Source organism: Lithobates pipiens, unplaced genomic scaffold (assembly GCF_037356315.1).
Source record: "Lithobates pipiens isolate NorthernLeopardFrog02 unplaced genomic scaffold, aLitPip1_a1.2 Scaffold_18, whole genome shotgun sequence".
NCBI classification, from domain to species: domain Eukaryota; kingdom Metazoa; phylum Chordata; class Amphibia; order Anura; family Ranidae; genus Lithobates; species Lithobates pipiens.
In genome coordinates, this window is record NW_027507758.1 from 107920976 (window position 1) to 107933237 (window position 12262).

General features: G+C 40.1%; 1 protein-coding gene across 5 annotated transcripts in view; it reads right to left on the reverse strand.

The window, feature by feature from the left end:
• EHBP1 (EH domain binding protein 1) overlaps positions 1–12262 on the reverse strand; it is a 724273-nt gene that overhangs the window by 467648 nt on the left and 244363 nt on the right. The window lies entirely within an intron of this gene.

Here is a 12262-nt window from a genome sequence, read left to right on the forward strand (position 1 = left end):
TATATGCAAATAAACAGCAGAAGATAGTTTTTGAAATCCCTAGATCCTGCCAGTCAAGTGCACCCGTAGGTGACATAAAACACTTAGCCAATCTATCTCTATTGTCAAAGGCATTCAAGCTCCCTTGAGCATTACTCCATTCACCCTGTTAAAGGGCAATGTGTGAGGAGTCCTCAAAGGTATAGCCATCTCTCTCCCTAACGTAGTTATGAAGCATGCAGGTAGCCTTAGTGACATTACATTTTCAGATTTAGCTACACAGTTGTGTGCAATATATGCCATTTATTTGCCAGGACACTGAATGTGCATTCCACCATTCTATGGGCACGTTAGCTTGTAATTGAATATGCATTTGATATAGCTAGTTGTGAGTAACATTATTCACTTAACTCAAATGCTTCGTCAGCAACAAAAACATGAGAGTAGGGTGGTTCTGTGGTTCCAGGCAATTGTATCCCTCAATTTCTGTCTCAAATTTGAATGCTTAACTATAGCCGAATCACTACTACTACTACTGTAAGAGCCAAAATCAATATACATGAATTTATAATCTACATAAACTGCTGCCGACGGTACTATTGGGAAGTATCTTTTGTAGTTTAAGCACCCACTTCCACTCATTGGCATCCGTATATATTCTTTCCATCTAGTGCACCCAAACAATTTAGAAGATTACATCTTCACCAAAATAAATCTGAAATTTCCACCACCGTTCCACAGCTAGCCACACAACTTTCTGCAGATTGTGCCATATTGCCTGTAACAATGTAATAGATCAGCGGTCCCCAAACTATGGCTCTTTGCTTGCCTCTATCTGGCCCTTCGGGAACTTTTCCATCCACAACTGACACAAATGATGGGGTGCTATTCCTCCCACTGATATCAATAGGGCACTATTCATTTAACTAAAACCAATGATGGGGCATTGTTTACTTCAACTGCTGCTTGGGCATTTTCAACTCCTACTGGCCATAGTCTGGCCCCCCTAAAGTCTAAAGGACAGTAAACTGCCCCGTAGTTTAGAAAGTTTGGAGACCCCTGTAATAGATGGTTGATTTGCCCATATGAAACTCAAAATGCATAGCTGCATGAGAATGACCAGGAGCCAGAAACCTGTGAAGAAATAAAGGAAATTTTAAACAAATTATTATAATAATTTTTTTTTCTGTTTCTCATTTGAAGACAAAGTGGAAGGGCATGAAGAATTGTTATACAAAGCAGCTAAGAATACAAAGTGGGGCAGGAAGTAAGAAAAGACAAACATATGTACACGTCTAAAAACAAGAATTTCTACACCCAATTGTGGAGCTTTGCCAGTTAATAGATCCTTGTGTATTTTAGAAATGCTTTGTAAGTTTGCAGTATTCAATATAAAAAATTATTTTAGCTCTCAACAGTATGGAAAGTACCTGACAATGCAGTACAAACATGTATTGAAGACCCTGCATCTCCAGCAGAAACGGCTAAAACATCACCATCTGAACATGTTCCATCTGAGCAAAAACATCACAGAAATGTTACAGTGCGACTTGGACACAGTCACATCTCCACCCAACCTGAGCAAGAGCCTTTGCTTTGAGAGTCTATAAGAAGAGCTGGTCTGCCTTCCACAGGTACAGGCCATATAGGTGTACTTGCCACTTCCAAAAATATGGTGGACACTTTAAAAGTCTTTATAAGCAAAATTAGAAAGGAATAGGTATCAAATGTATATCTTCTTCTAAGCTTGGTTCCCTAATAAGCCTGAGAGAATGGGTGCTTTATATAAAATGATATGTTCAATCTCATTTAAAGCCTATCAAAATGAAATACAACCTATTCCACATGCCCCACAATACCAGAATATACCTGCTATCACTAATCCTATCCAAAGAACTGCCCAATCTGCAGCACAGCAACAACATTCCCAAGTAAGCCACCATTACAGTGAATTTTGGCCCCCTAGCAGGAGTCAGGACATGAGAGGTCCTCCATACTAGCCTCCATATCTAGCCCAAACACAGACACCTTCATGTGGGCAACCAAGAGGGATGTTTCATGCCCTTGAGGAGAAAGCTCCAACATATTATTACCTGTATTATGTACTGTTTATTTTTTGGGTACATTTGAATGTTTTTCAAGTTTGTCTTCCCACTTTTTTTTTCTTTTTTTTACCCCTTCTCTTCTTTTCCTAGACACTCGGCATGTTTTCTTTTCTCTTTCCCTCAAAAAGAAAAAAAAAAAAAACACCTACCCAGTATGCGCTGACCTTTGGCGTGGCTTTTTTTTATCACCCCCACCTCATAGTAGTTAAGTGCCTAGCAATCTGTGCCATCTTCTCTGTATCTAATTGTTAATGACTTTCTCCACATTACAGGATATACTCACCGTGAATTCCATGGTCATCAGACTTTAGGCAATATATTTTAATGGAAGGAACTTGGCCTATTGCGTTAACGCTTGCTTTAAACCCCGTCTGTATTCACTTATTGTATCACTGTTGATGGTTATCATTGAGAATAGACTGTTATGTCATACTACATGGTCATGATGTATACCTTAAAGAATATATATTATATAAATATAAAAATTATACAACATTTTTGTTCCAGGTTTCTGTATACTCCATTTTATAATGGTGTTTTGGTGGTCATTTAGTAAAGGGAAAGGGAGAACAAGTCAAAAAGTAACAGCCCAAGAACTGACTTACCAAAGCGTCACTAGGAGAAATTCTATAGGTGTCATGGACTTGCGGTAGGTGGTAGCCTGATGCTCAAAAGGTCAGGTGTGAGGATATCCAAAAGATGGTCAAAGATAAAAAAAAGAAATGGAAGAAAATAATAATCGTTAAACGAAATGTGTACAGTCCACAATCTATTGGTCCATTATAATATTGACTGTGTAAAGATATAAAAAGTATATACAATATATATATATACAATATATATATATATATATACATACATACAGTGTATATATATATATATATATATATATATACACACATGCACACATACACACACACACAGTATCTCAGTAGTGAGTACACCCCTCACATTTTTGTAAATATTTTATTACATCTTTTCATGTGACAACACTGAAGAAATGACACTTTGCTACAATGTAAAGTATTAAGTCTACAGCTTGCATAACTGTAAATTTGCTGTCCCCTAAACATAACTCAACACACAGCCATTAATGCCTAAACCGCTGGCAACAAAAGTGAGTATATCTCTAAGTAAAAATTTCCAAATTAGGCCCAATTAGCCATTTTCCCTGCCCGATGTCATGTGACTCGTTAGTGTTGCAAGGTTTCAGGTGTAAATGGGGAGCAGGTGTGTTAAATTTGGCGTTATCGCTCTCACTCTCTCATACTGGTAACTGGAACTTCGACATGGCACCCCATGGCAAAGAGCTCTCTGAAGCCCCATACACACTATCAGATTATCTGCTGAGTTTTTCCTTCAGATTTACCAAAACCATGTAGTAGAAGGGCCTGCCTGATTGCATACACATTGAAACTCCTAAGGTTTGTCCTCATATTATATGGTTTTGGTAAATCTGAAGGAAAAACTCAGCAGAAAATCTGATAGTGTGTATGGGGCTTAAGGATTTGAAAAGAATAATTGTTGCTCCAGCTAAAGATGGCATAGGCTATAAGAAGATTGCCAAGACCCTGAAACTGAGCTGCAGCATAGTGGCCAAGACCATACAGTGGTTTAACAGGACAGGTTCCCCTCAGAACCAGCCTCGCAATGGTCATCCATAGAAGTTGAGTGCACATGCTCACCATCATATCCACGTTGTCTTTGGGAAATAGACGTATGAGTGCTGCCAGCATTGTCACAGAGGTTAATTGGGTGGGGGGGGATCAACCTGTCAGTGCTCAGACCATACGCCGCATTTTGCATCAAATTGGTCTGCATGGCTGATGCACAAGAAAGCCCGCAGTTTGCTGAAAACAAGCCGACTAAGGACATTTATTACTGGAACCATGTCCTGTGATCTGATGAGACCAAGATTAATTTATTTGGTTCAGATGGTGTCAAGCATGTGTGGTGGCAACCAGGTGAGGAGCACAAAGACATGTGTGTCTTGCCTACAGTCAAGCATGGTGGTGGGAGTGTCATGGTCTTGGGCTGCATGAGTGCTGCCGACACTGGGGAGCTACAGTTCATTGAGGGAACCATGAATGCCAACATGTGCTGTGACATATTGAAGCAGAGCATGATCCTCTCCCTTCGGAGACTGGGCCACAGGGCAGTATTCCAACATGATAACGACCCCAAACACACCTCCAAGACTACCACTGCCTTGCTAAAGAAGCTGAGGGTAAAGGTGATGGACTGGCCAAGCATGTCTCCAGAACTAAACCATAGTGAGCATCTGTGGGGCATCCTCAAAGTGAAGGTGTAGGAGTGCAAGGTCTCCAACATCCACCAGCTCCATGATGTTGTCATGGAGGAGTGGAAGAGGACTCCGGTGGCAACTTGTGAAGCTCTGGTGAACTCCATGCCCAAGAGGGTTAAGGCAGTGTTGGAAAATAATGGTGGCCACAGAAAATATTAACACTTTGGTCCCAATTTGGACATTTTCACCCCTACAAGCTGTACACTCACTACTTTACACTGCAGCAAAGTGTCATGTCTTCAGTGTTGTCGCATGAAAAGGAACAATAAAACATTTACATAAAATGTGAGGGGTGTATTCACTTTTGTGAAATACTGTGTGTGCGTGTATATATATATTACACATACATACACACACACACATACAATGTTTGCCTCCTTTTTTTGTTTGCATATTTGTCACACTTAAATGACTCAGATCATCAAGAAAATGTTATTATTACAGAAAGATAGCCCGAGTAAATAAAAAATCCAGTTTTTAAATGATGGTTTCATTTATTAAGGCAAAAAAAAGCTGTCCAAACATGCCTGGCTTTATGTGAAAAAGTAATTGCCCCTAAAACAAATAACAGGCTGTGCCACCCTTGGCGACAACAACTGCAATCAAGCATTTGCAATAACTGGCAATGAGTTTTCACATTGCTGTGGAGCAATTTTGGCCCACTCTTTGCAGAATTATTTTAATTCAGCCACATTGGAGGGTTTTCCAGCATGAATGGCCTGTGTAAGGTCATGATACAGCATCTCAATTGGATTTAAGTTGAGGATTTGATTAGGTTACTCCAAAACCTAAATTTTGCTTTGTTTTGAACCATGTGGAGGTGGACTTGCTGTTGTGTTTCGGATCACTGTCCTGCTGCATAACCCAAGTGCACGTGAGCTTGAAGTCACAAACTGATAGCTGGACATTCTCCTTTAGGATTTTCTGGTAGAGCTCAGGGTTCATGGTTCCATCCATTCTGGTAAGTCGTCCTGGTCCTGAAGCTGCAAAGCAGCCCCAGACCATCACGCTACCACCACGTCTGACTGTTGGTATGTTCTTTTTATGAAATGCTGTATTAGTTTTAAACCAGATGTAACGCATACCTTCCAAAAAGTTACATTTTTGTCTCAGTCCACAGAATATTTGCCTAAAAGTCTTGGGGATTAATCAAGATGTTTTTTGGTAAATGCAAGATGAGCCTTTGTGTTCTTTGTGGTCAGCAGTGGCATTGGCCTTCGAACGCTTCCATGGATTCTATTTTTGCCCAGTCTCTTTCTTATTGTTGAATCAAACACTGATCTTACCTGAGGCAAGTGAGGCCTGCAGTTCTTTAGATAATGTTATGGGTTGTTTTATGACCTCCTGGATGCGTTGTCGTCATGCTCTTATCTCCATTGGTGGATAATGGCTCTCCCTGTGGTTCACTGGAGTTCCAAAGCCTTAGAAATGGCTTTGAAACCATTCCTAGACTGATATATGTACATTACTTTGTTTCTAATCTGTTCTTGAATTTTTTTTAGATTGTGGCATGATGTGTGGCTTTTCGTGACCTGTTGGCATGCTTCACTTTGGCAGACAGCTTCAATTTATGCGATTACTTGATTCAACAGATCTGGCAGTAATCAGGCCTGGGTGTGTCAAGTGAAATTTAACTCAGCTTTCCAAAAAATTGTGGCTAATCACAGTTCATTCATGATTCAGCATGGGAGGGAGCAATTACATTTTCACATGGGGCCAGGCATGCTTGAGCAGCTTTTTTCCCTTTGTAAATGAAATAATAATTTAAAAACTGCATCTTGGATTTACCCGGGTTATCTCTGTGTAATATTAAAATTTGTTTGATGATCTGAATCATTTAAGTGTGAGAAATGAAAAATATCAGGAAGAAGGCAAATACTTTTTCACAGCACTGTACATTAATATATATATACATACATATATACACACACACACACACACAATATATATATATATATATATATATATATATATATATACACATACATACACACACACACACACACACACACACACACACACAATATAAATAAATTATTATTGATAATTACCTTTTATTTGACATCTGTGTAAACATGAAAAGCTTTTCCGGATGTTGGCGAAAGTCTTTAAACAGTGTTCGAAATTAGCCCTTGCTTTCTCGTTTCATCAACAATGGATGTACTCAATAACACCTTCTCTTATGAGAGTGCCATAAGATACCATAAATAAGCCTGTAAGTGCAGACATTGTAATGCTCCATGCAGCTGCACACAACAATGGAGACAACCCAAGGAGAATCAGGAAGTGAACAAAGGATAAGTGACCTCAAGAAGCATTATCCTAACAAAAATAAAACATTTTCAAAAGAAAATTATACAAAACAAATAGGAAGAAACGCATCGGCAAAGCATCAAAAACACATGTAAAAGCATATGCAGAATCGTATTCGGAATGCAGAAAATGTGGTGTGAACCAGCATTTGCGTTTTTGACGTAGCGCACTACAAATGCACTGCATTTGTATTGTGGTATACTGCAGTAAATGTGCATTGCAGGATTCTGAATTCAGGATGGGGTGCCATTCCAAACGATGGTATTGTAGCACAAAGTACCACGTGCACTTTGTTAACGTTATGTAAAATGCGCGCTCACAACACGATAATGTGAGGTAAACCTAAAGTAAGAGCATTCTGAGAAAGAAGAAACTGGGTTAGTAGAAAAAGCTTTAGGCTTGCTGTAGACTATTAGATTGTGGTAATGTTAACGAATGACACTTGTGTGTCGTATCTTGTGGTGCCACTGATTTAGAATGGCATCCCAATGCACAAGTACAGTAGTAGTACAGTTTGTCCTCATTAACATGTCCCCAGCACTACAGTGCACCACAATGCACATGCTTTGCTGCAACAGATCACTTTTAATAGCTTGCTGAAACTATAGCAGTGATCTGTTGCTGCAGGCAGACACAAGGCAGAGCAGGATCCGCTCTTTTCTAATAAGTATGGTGATCAAGATAAAGACTTGGAGCGCCGCTTGAAGCTTAAGAGAAGTATCATCCCTGGATCCAAAGAAGCGGGGCGTCAGCGTATCAATAGAATGCATGGCAGAGACATGCAGGCTGAGGCTGCCATTTACGGTTATGTTGTACAGGCTGGTCAAGAGAGTGGTGTCTCCTCTATTGATGTTTGAGCATACTCTGAAGTACGGTGATGTCACATTTCTTCTTTAAACACTATGCACTTTAATGTTCTGTCTCAGAGTCTTCTTAGCAAGCACTCTGTAGCAAAACTGCAAGTTTAATAGGTGATCATTCAAAGGCAGCTCAGTTCCAATCCTGACCAACTCTTTGCAGGACCCGCAAGAGTTGTTTGAAAAACTAAACAAACCTGGCTGGCATTAAATTATAACATTTCAGGGGTGGAGCATAGTACTAGAAGGGGACAGGGATTATCCCTAATGCTGGAAGAAGTTAAGGACCACAATCAAGCCCAGATCTAGGAACTTGAAGTGATTGCAAACCTTTGATTTAAAAAAAGTATATATCTCCTAAATCTCCTCTTCTGGGGTCCCCCGCTGGTGCTCCTGGCTCCTTCTCTTCATCGGGTGCCCCCACAGAAAGCCACTTTCCATGGGGGCATCTATACGGGCTCGGCCCCATCCCACTGCTGCATCCATTGACAAAGACAGCGGGGCTCGGCCCGGCACCCTGCGTCACAGCTTTTGATTGACAGCAGTGAGAGCCTATTGCTCCTGCTGCTATCAATCTGTCCAATGAGGAGAGAGAGAGGAGAGAAAGAGAGTGGTTGGAGCTGCTGCGCTCGTGCACAACGCTGGATCGGATCAGGCTCAGGTAAGAAAAAGGATGGGGTCTGGCGGGAGCTGCAGCACAGAAGGTTTTTCACCTTGCATTGCAGGATCCTGGTGCGGTACACTTACCTTGTCCCCAGGATCCTGCAATGTCCCCCCGCTGTGTCCATGGGCTCTGTCCTCTGCCCAATGTACTGTGTGCCGGGCTCCGTTCCTTGCGTGCGTGGCGACGCACGGGGCGGAGCCTGGCGGAAAATTAAAAAAATTTAAAAATCGTAATACATACAGTACAGTGTAATCTTAAAGATTACATTACTGTATGAAATTATTTCACATCCCTTTTATCCCCAGTACTTTCTCCAGTGCCCTGCATGCAATTTTATATGATATATATATACTGTTCTTTCTGCCTGGAAACTGGAGATTGTCCATAGCAACCAAAAAGCACCCCTTTACGTCAAAACTGGGTTTAGTCCTGCTAGAAATCCGCAATAGTAAATTAGAACACTTGCAGAATTGAGCGATAGTGAATCGTGGGGAAATTATTATTATATTATTATTTTTTTATAATTATTTATATTTATTATATTATCATTTATGATTTTGTGTTTCAAACTTCATCATACCCAAATATCTACTAGACTCTTGTTTGGACAGATTTAAGTGTGTTATTGCTAAGAATTACAGGCCTACAATATAAAACGCCAAATTTCTATGCAAAATAATTGTACCGCTTTGAGACGCAAAAATCTGACATAATCATACTGCTAGGCAGGCTACGTGTTTGGAAAACAAGTGCTTAGCCAGTGATGTTAGTGTACACAGTATGATGCACATGACAGGTCCACCATAATTCTGACATACCAAGGTCTTGAAATATCTGCTGAAATACTGGTCTCAGTCAGAAGGGCATCAAGTCATTTTTTGCTCATCAGTCAGTGCCAGTCATGTTGAACAGAGTGGCACTCATTTCATAATCTTAGCCATGTCCAAGGCCTAAAGCGTCTACATAACCTTGGTTAGTAACAGCTCACGATGACAGCCATATCACATGCACGAAGCTCTTTGTTTTACTTTGGTCACACTATCATGGGGTCACCATTCCATGTTACCAGGCAGACAGTTGTGGAGTCACAACTTGATGGGTCATCCATTAGAAAACGGCATAAAATAGCTATCAAATCCACTGTCAGTATGCGTGTGTATTCTGAAAATTTTATTAGTCAGTGGATGCTATACATCGGTGCAGTTCTTCAAAAATCATTTTAATGTCTTAAAAGTGATTGTTTCAAGTTATACACTATAGCCTGTTTATTTGTTTTAATAACTAGAAAAGAATAAGTTGGTTGTAGGTCCCAGCAATCTTTTTTAGCTTGCCTGTATTTCTACTTTTGCAACCAAATTGGGATAACACTAATTTTATATTTGTTCTATGACCCCATTCACACAACTTTAACCACTTCACCCCCCGAAGGATTTGCCCCCTTCCTGACCAGAGCACTTTTTGTGATTCGGCACTGCGTCGCTTTAACTGAAAATTGTGTGGTTGTGCGACGTTTTACCCAAACAAATTTGATGTCCTATTTTTTTAAAACAAACAGAGCTATCTTTTGGTGGCATTTGATCGCCTCTGCGGTTTTTCTTTTTTGCGCTATAAACAAAAAAAGAGCAACACTTTTGAAAAAAAAAAACTATATTTTTTACTTTTTGCTATAATATATATCACCCCCCTCAGTTTAGGCCGATATGTATTCTTCTACATAGAGAGCAGTGATCTCTGTCATAACACTAGGCAGAACGGGGAAATGCTTTCTTCACAAAAGGTACCTGTCCGCTCTACCGCTCCATGACACGATCGTGGGCACCCGGCGGACATAGAGTCTGCAGGACCCGGCTGTCACTGTCAACACGGCGGGCGCGTGCCTACAGTGTCGCTTCCTAAAGGGGACGTACTTTTACACCCTTTTGCCCACCCGTGCCATTCTAACGACGTATATCGTTGTGTAGAAGTCGGGAAGAGGTTAAAGAAAATCAGTTTAGATGCTCTATTCTGGACCCTTAAGCAAGGAAAAATCCTAGTAGTTTCTCTTTGCTTATAAGGGGGCTGGGCAGCTGTGTTTGCCACAATTAACCCTGTCTGTACTGTGCAGGCAGATCTTCATTATCAATTGCAACTAGATTTGAACACTCTTGAGCCTAACAAAGGGTTAAAGGTTTAAATGCTGGATTTCTTGCATTGAATGTTAATGAGGACAGATTTAGAGCAGCCATACATGGATAAAAATTTGGCTGGTCCCTGCTGTATTTCTGAAAAGTTCGTCCTCGTTAACATAAAATGCAAGAAGCCCAGCATCTAAACCTAATATATGATCAGGCTGGTTGTATCAATTGACTTGTGTACAAGCAGTCTGTCAGTTTTTTTCCAGAACAATCAGGGCCGCCAGCACTGATCAGTGTATTCTGATGGCAGGTAAGTTTCCCCGCTGTCACAACACAATAGCACAGCAGGAGTGATTCTCCCATCCACCTTGAATGTGTGGATGGAGGAATTAAATCATCCAGCGGATTGAACAAAAGAAGAAAATGATTAATATATGGCCAGCCTTAAAACTTTGCGTTCAGCCATAACACCTCCTCCTAAAAACATCTGAAAAGTCAGAAATATTTTTTCAATATTTCTTAGGCATGCTGTGTGAATGGGAACACAAACATATAGTGGGGTTTTCTCAAATTTGAATGCAAAAGTAGAAAGACGCTTTAATGTGTTAAAGTATAACTTTAGTCAGAAAATTCCTGGCAGGTCACTTCAGGCTAACCCCTTTTGCCAGTATAACTATGTAAAACATTAAAAAGTGTGCCTATGCTGTTCCAGTAATACATTGTTTCAAAATGCTCTGCACATGCTCAGTTGCTCTCTCTGTTTAGGCACTGTGCCGAATTTGTAGAAACCAATCTGCCGACAGCCTAAAGATTTACAGGTGTTAGGGAGCTCTGGGATTCACCAAAACGGCAGCCTCCAGCAAGAAGAAACAGGAACGATGCTGGAGGCAACTTACATGCACACACTCATTTTGGTAGCATAATTATTAATCTGGAATGCATGTTCCTTGCTAAAGAACATTATGTTTATCAAGTTGTTATGGGTAAAATTCCACTTTAAAGTGGACATATAACGTTAGGTTGAACAAATAGAACGACTGAAATACCTTTCTTTAAAAAAACGCTTCTACAGGCTGCCTTCGGTGTTGGCCATACTGTAGCTCTGTATTTACACACATGGGGGTTTTCCCTTAGTTTAGAGAATGTGTTAAAAATTCTCTTTGCAAAGAATAAAATTTTTTTGCATGCATATGATTGGATGATGGATGGATGATGGAACTCAGTAGCGTGTCACCTCATTTACTAAGCTAAAGGGAAAATTCCCTTGCAAATTTTACAGTCATGTTATTAAATAAACCTCATGATCTCAGTTAAAGGAAGGTTAAACTGGTTGATCTTTCTCTTCAGTAGAGCACATATTCTGCAACCAAAAATCGTAACCATAAAATTTGCAATGCGTTACCCTGCAAAATTATATATCACAATTTAATATTTCTTCTTGTTTAATTTAAATTTGTTTAATAGACATGTATATAGTATATAATAATACATTCAGACTGCACTCAACAGCTGAGAATGGAACTGCTTTAAATGTAAACTAAAGAGTTTAACATGGATTCACAACTTTGTCCTTTGCATGTAGTCAGTCAAAAAAGGGTTGCCAATGCAATAAACCACCTTGATTACAAGTACTCTCAAATGTCTGATTACGATGTGTGAACTGGAAAGTGGGGTGGTTCACAATTAAATATTTTTTTGATAACTGTATAAGGATAAGGTGTAGGTTTTACTGCGGCAGCCTTTTTAAATAACTCTATTCTTCCAAGACTTTTGCCTTGTTTTTTGTTGGTTTCACTACAAATTACGACATAGAGCATGGGAAGGAAGCCACAAAGACACAACATGGAGGCAGACACAAGCGGGAGGCAGTGACGGCTAAGCAGACAACTCAGACACAGGATGAAATTAGAGGAAAGACCATAGAC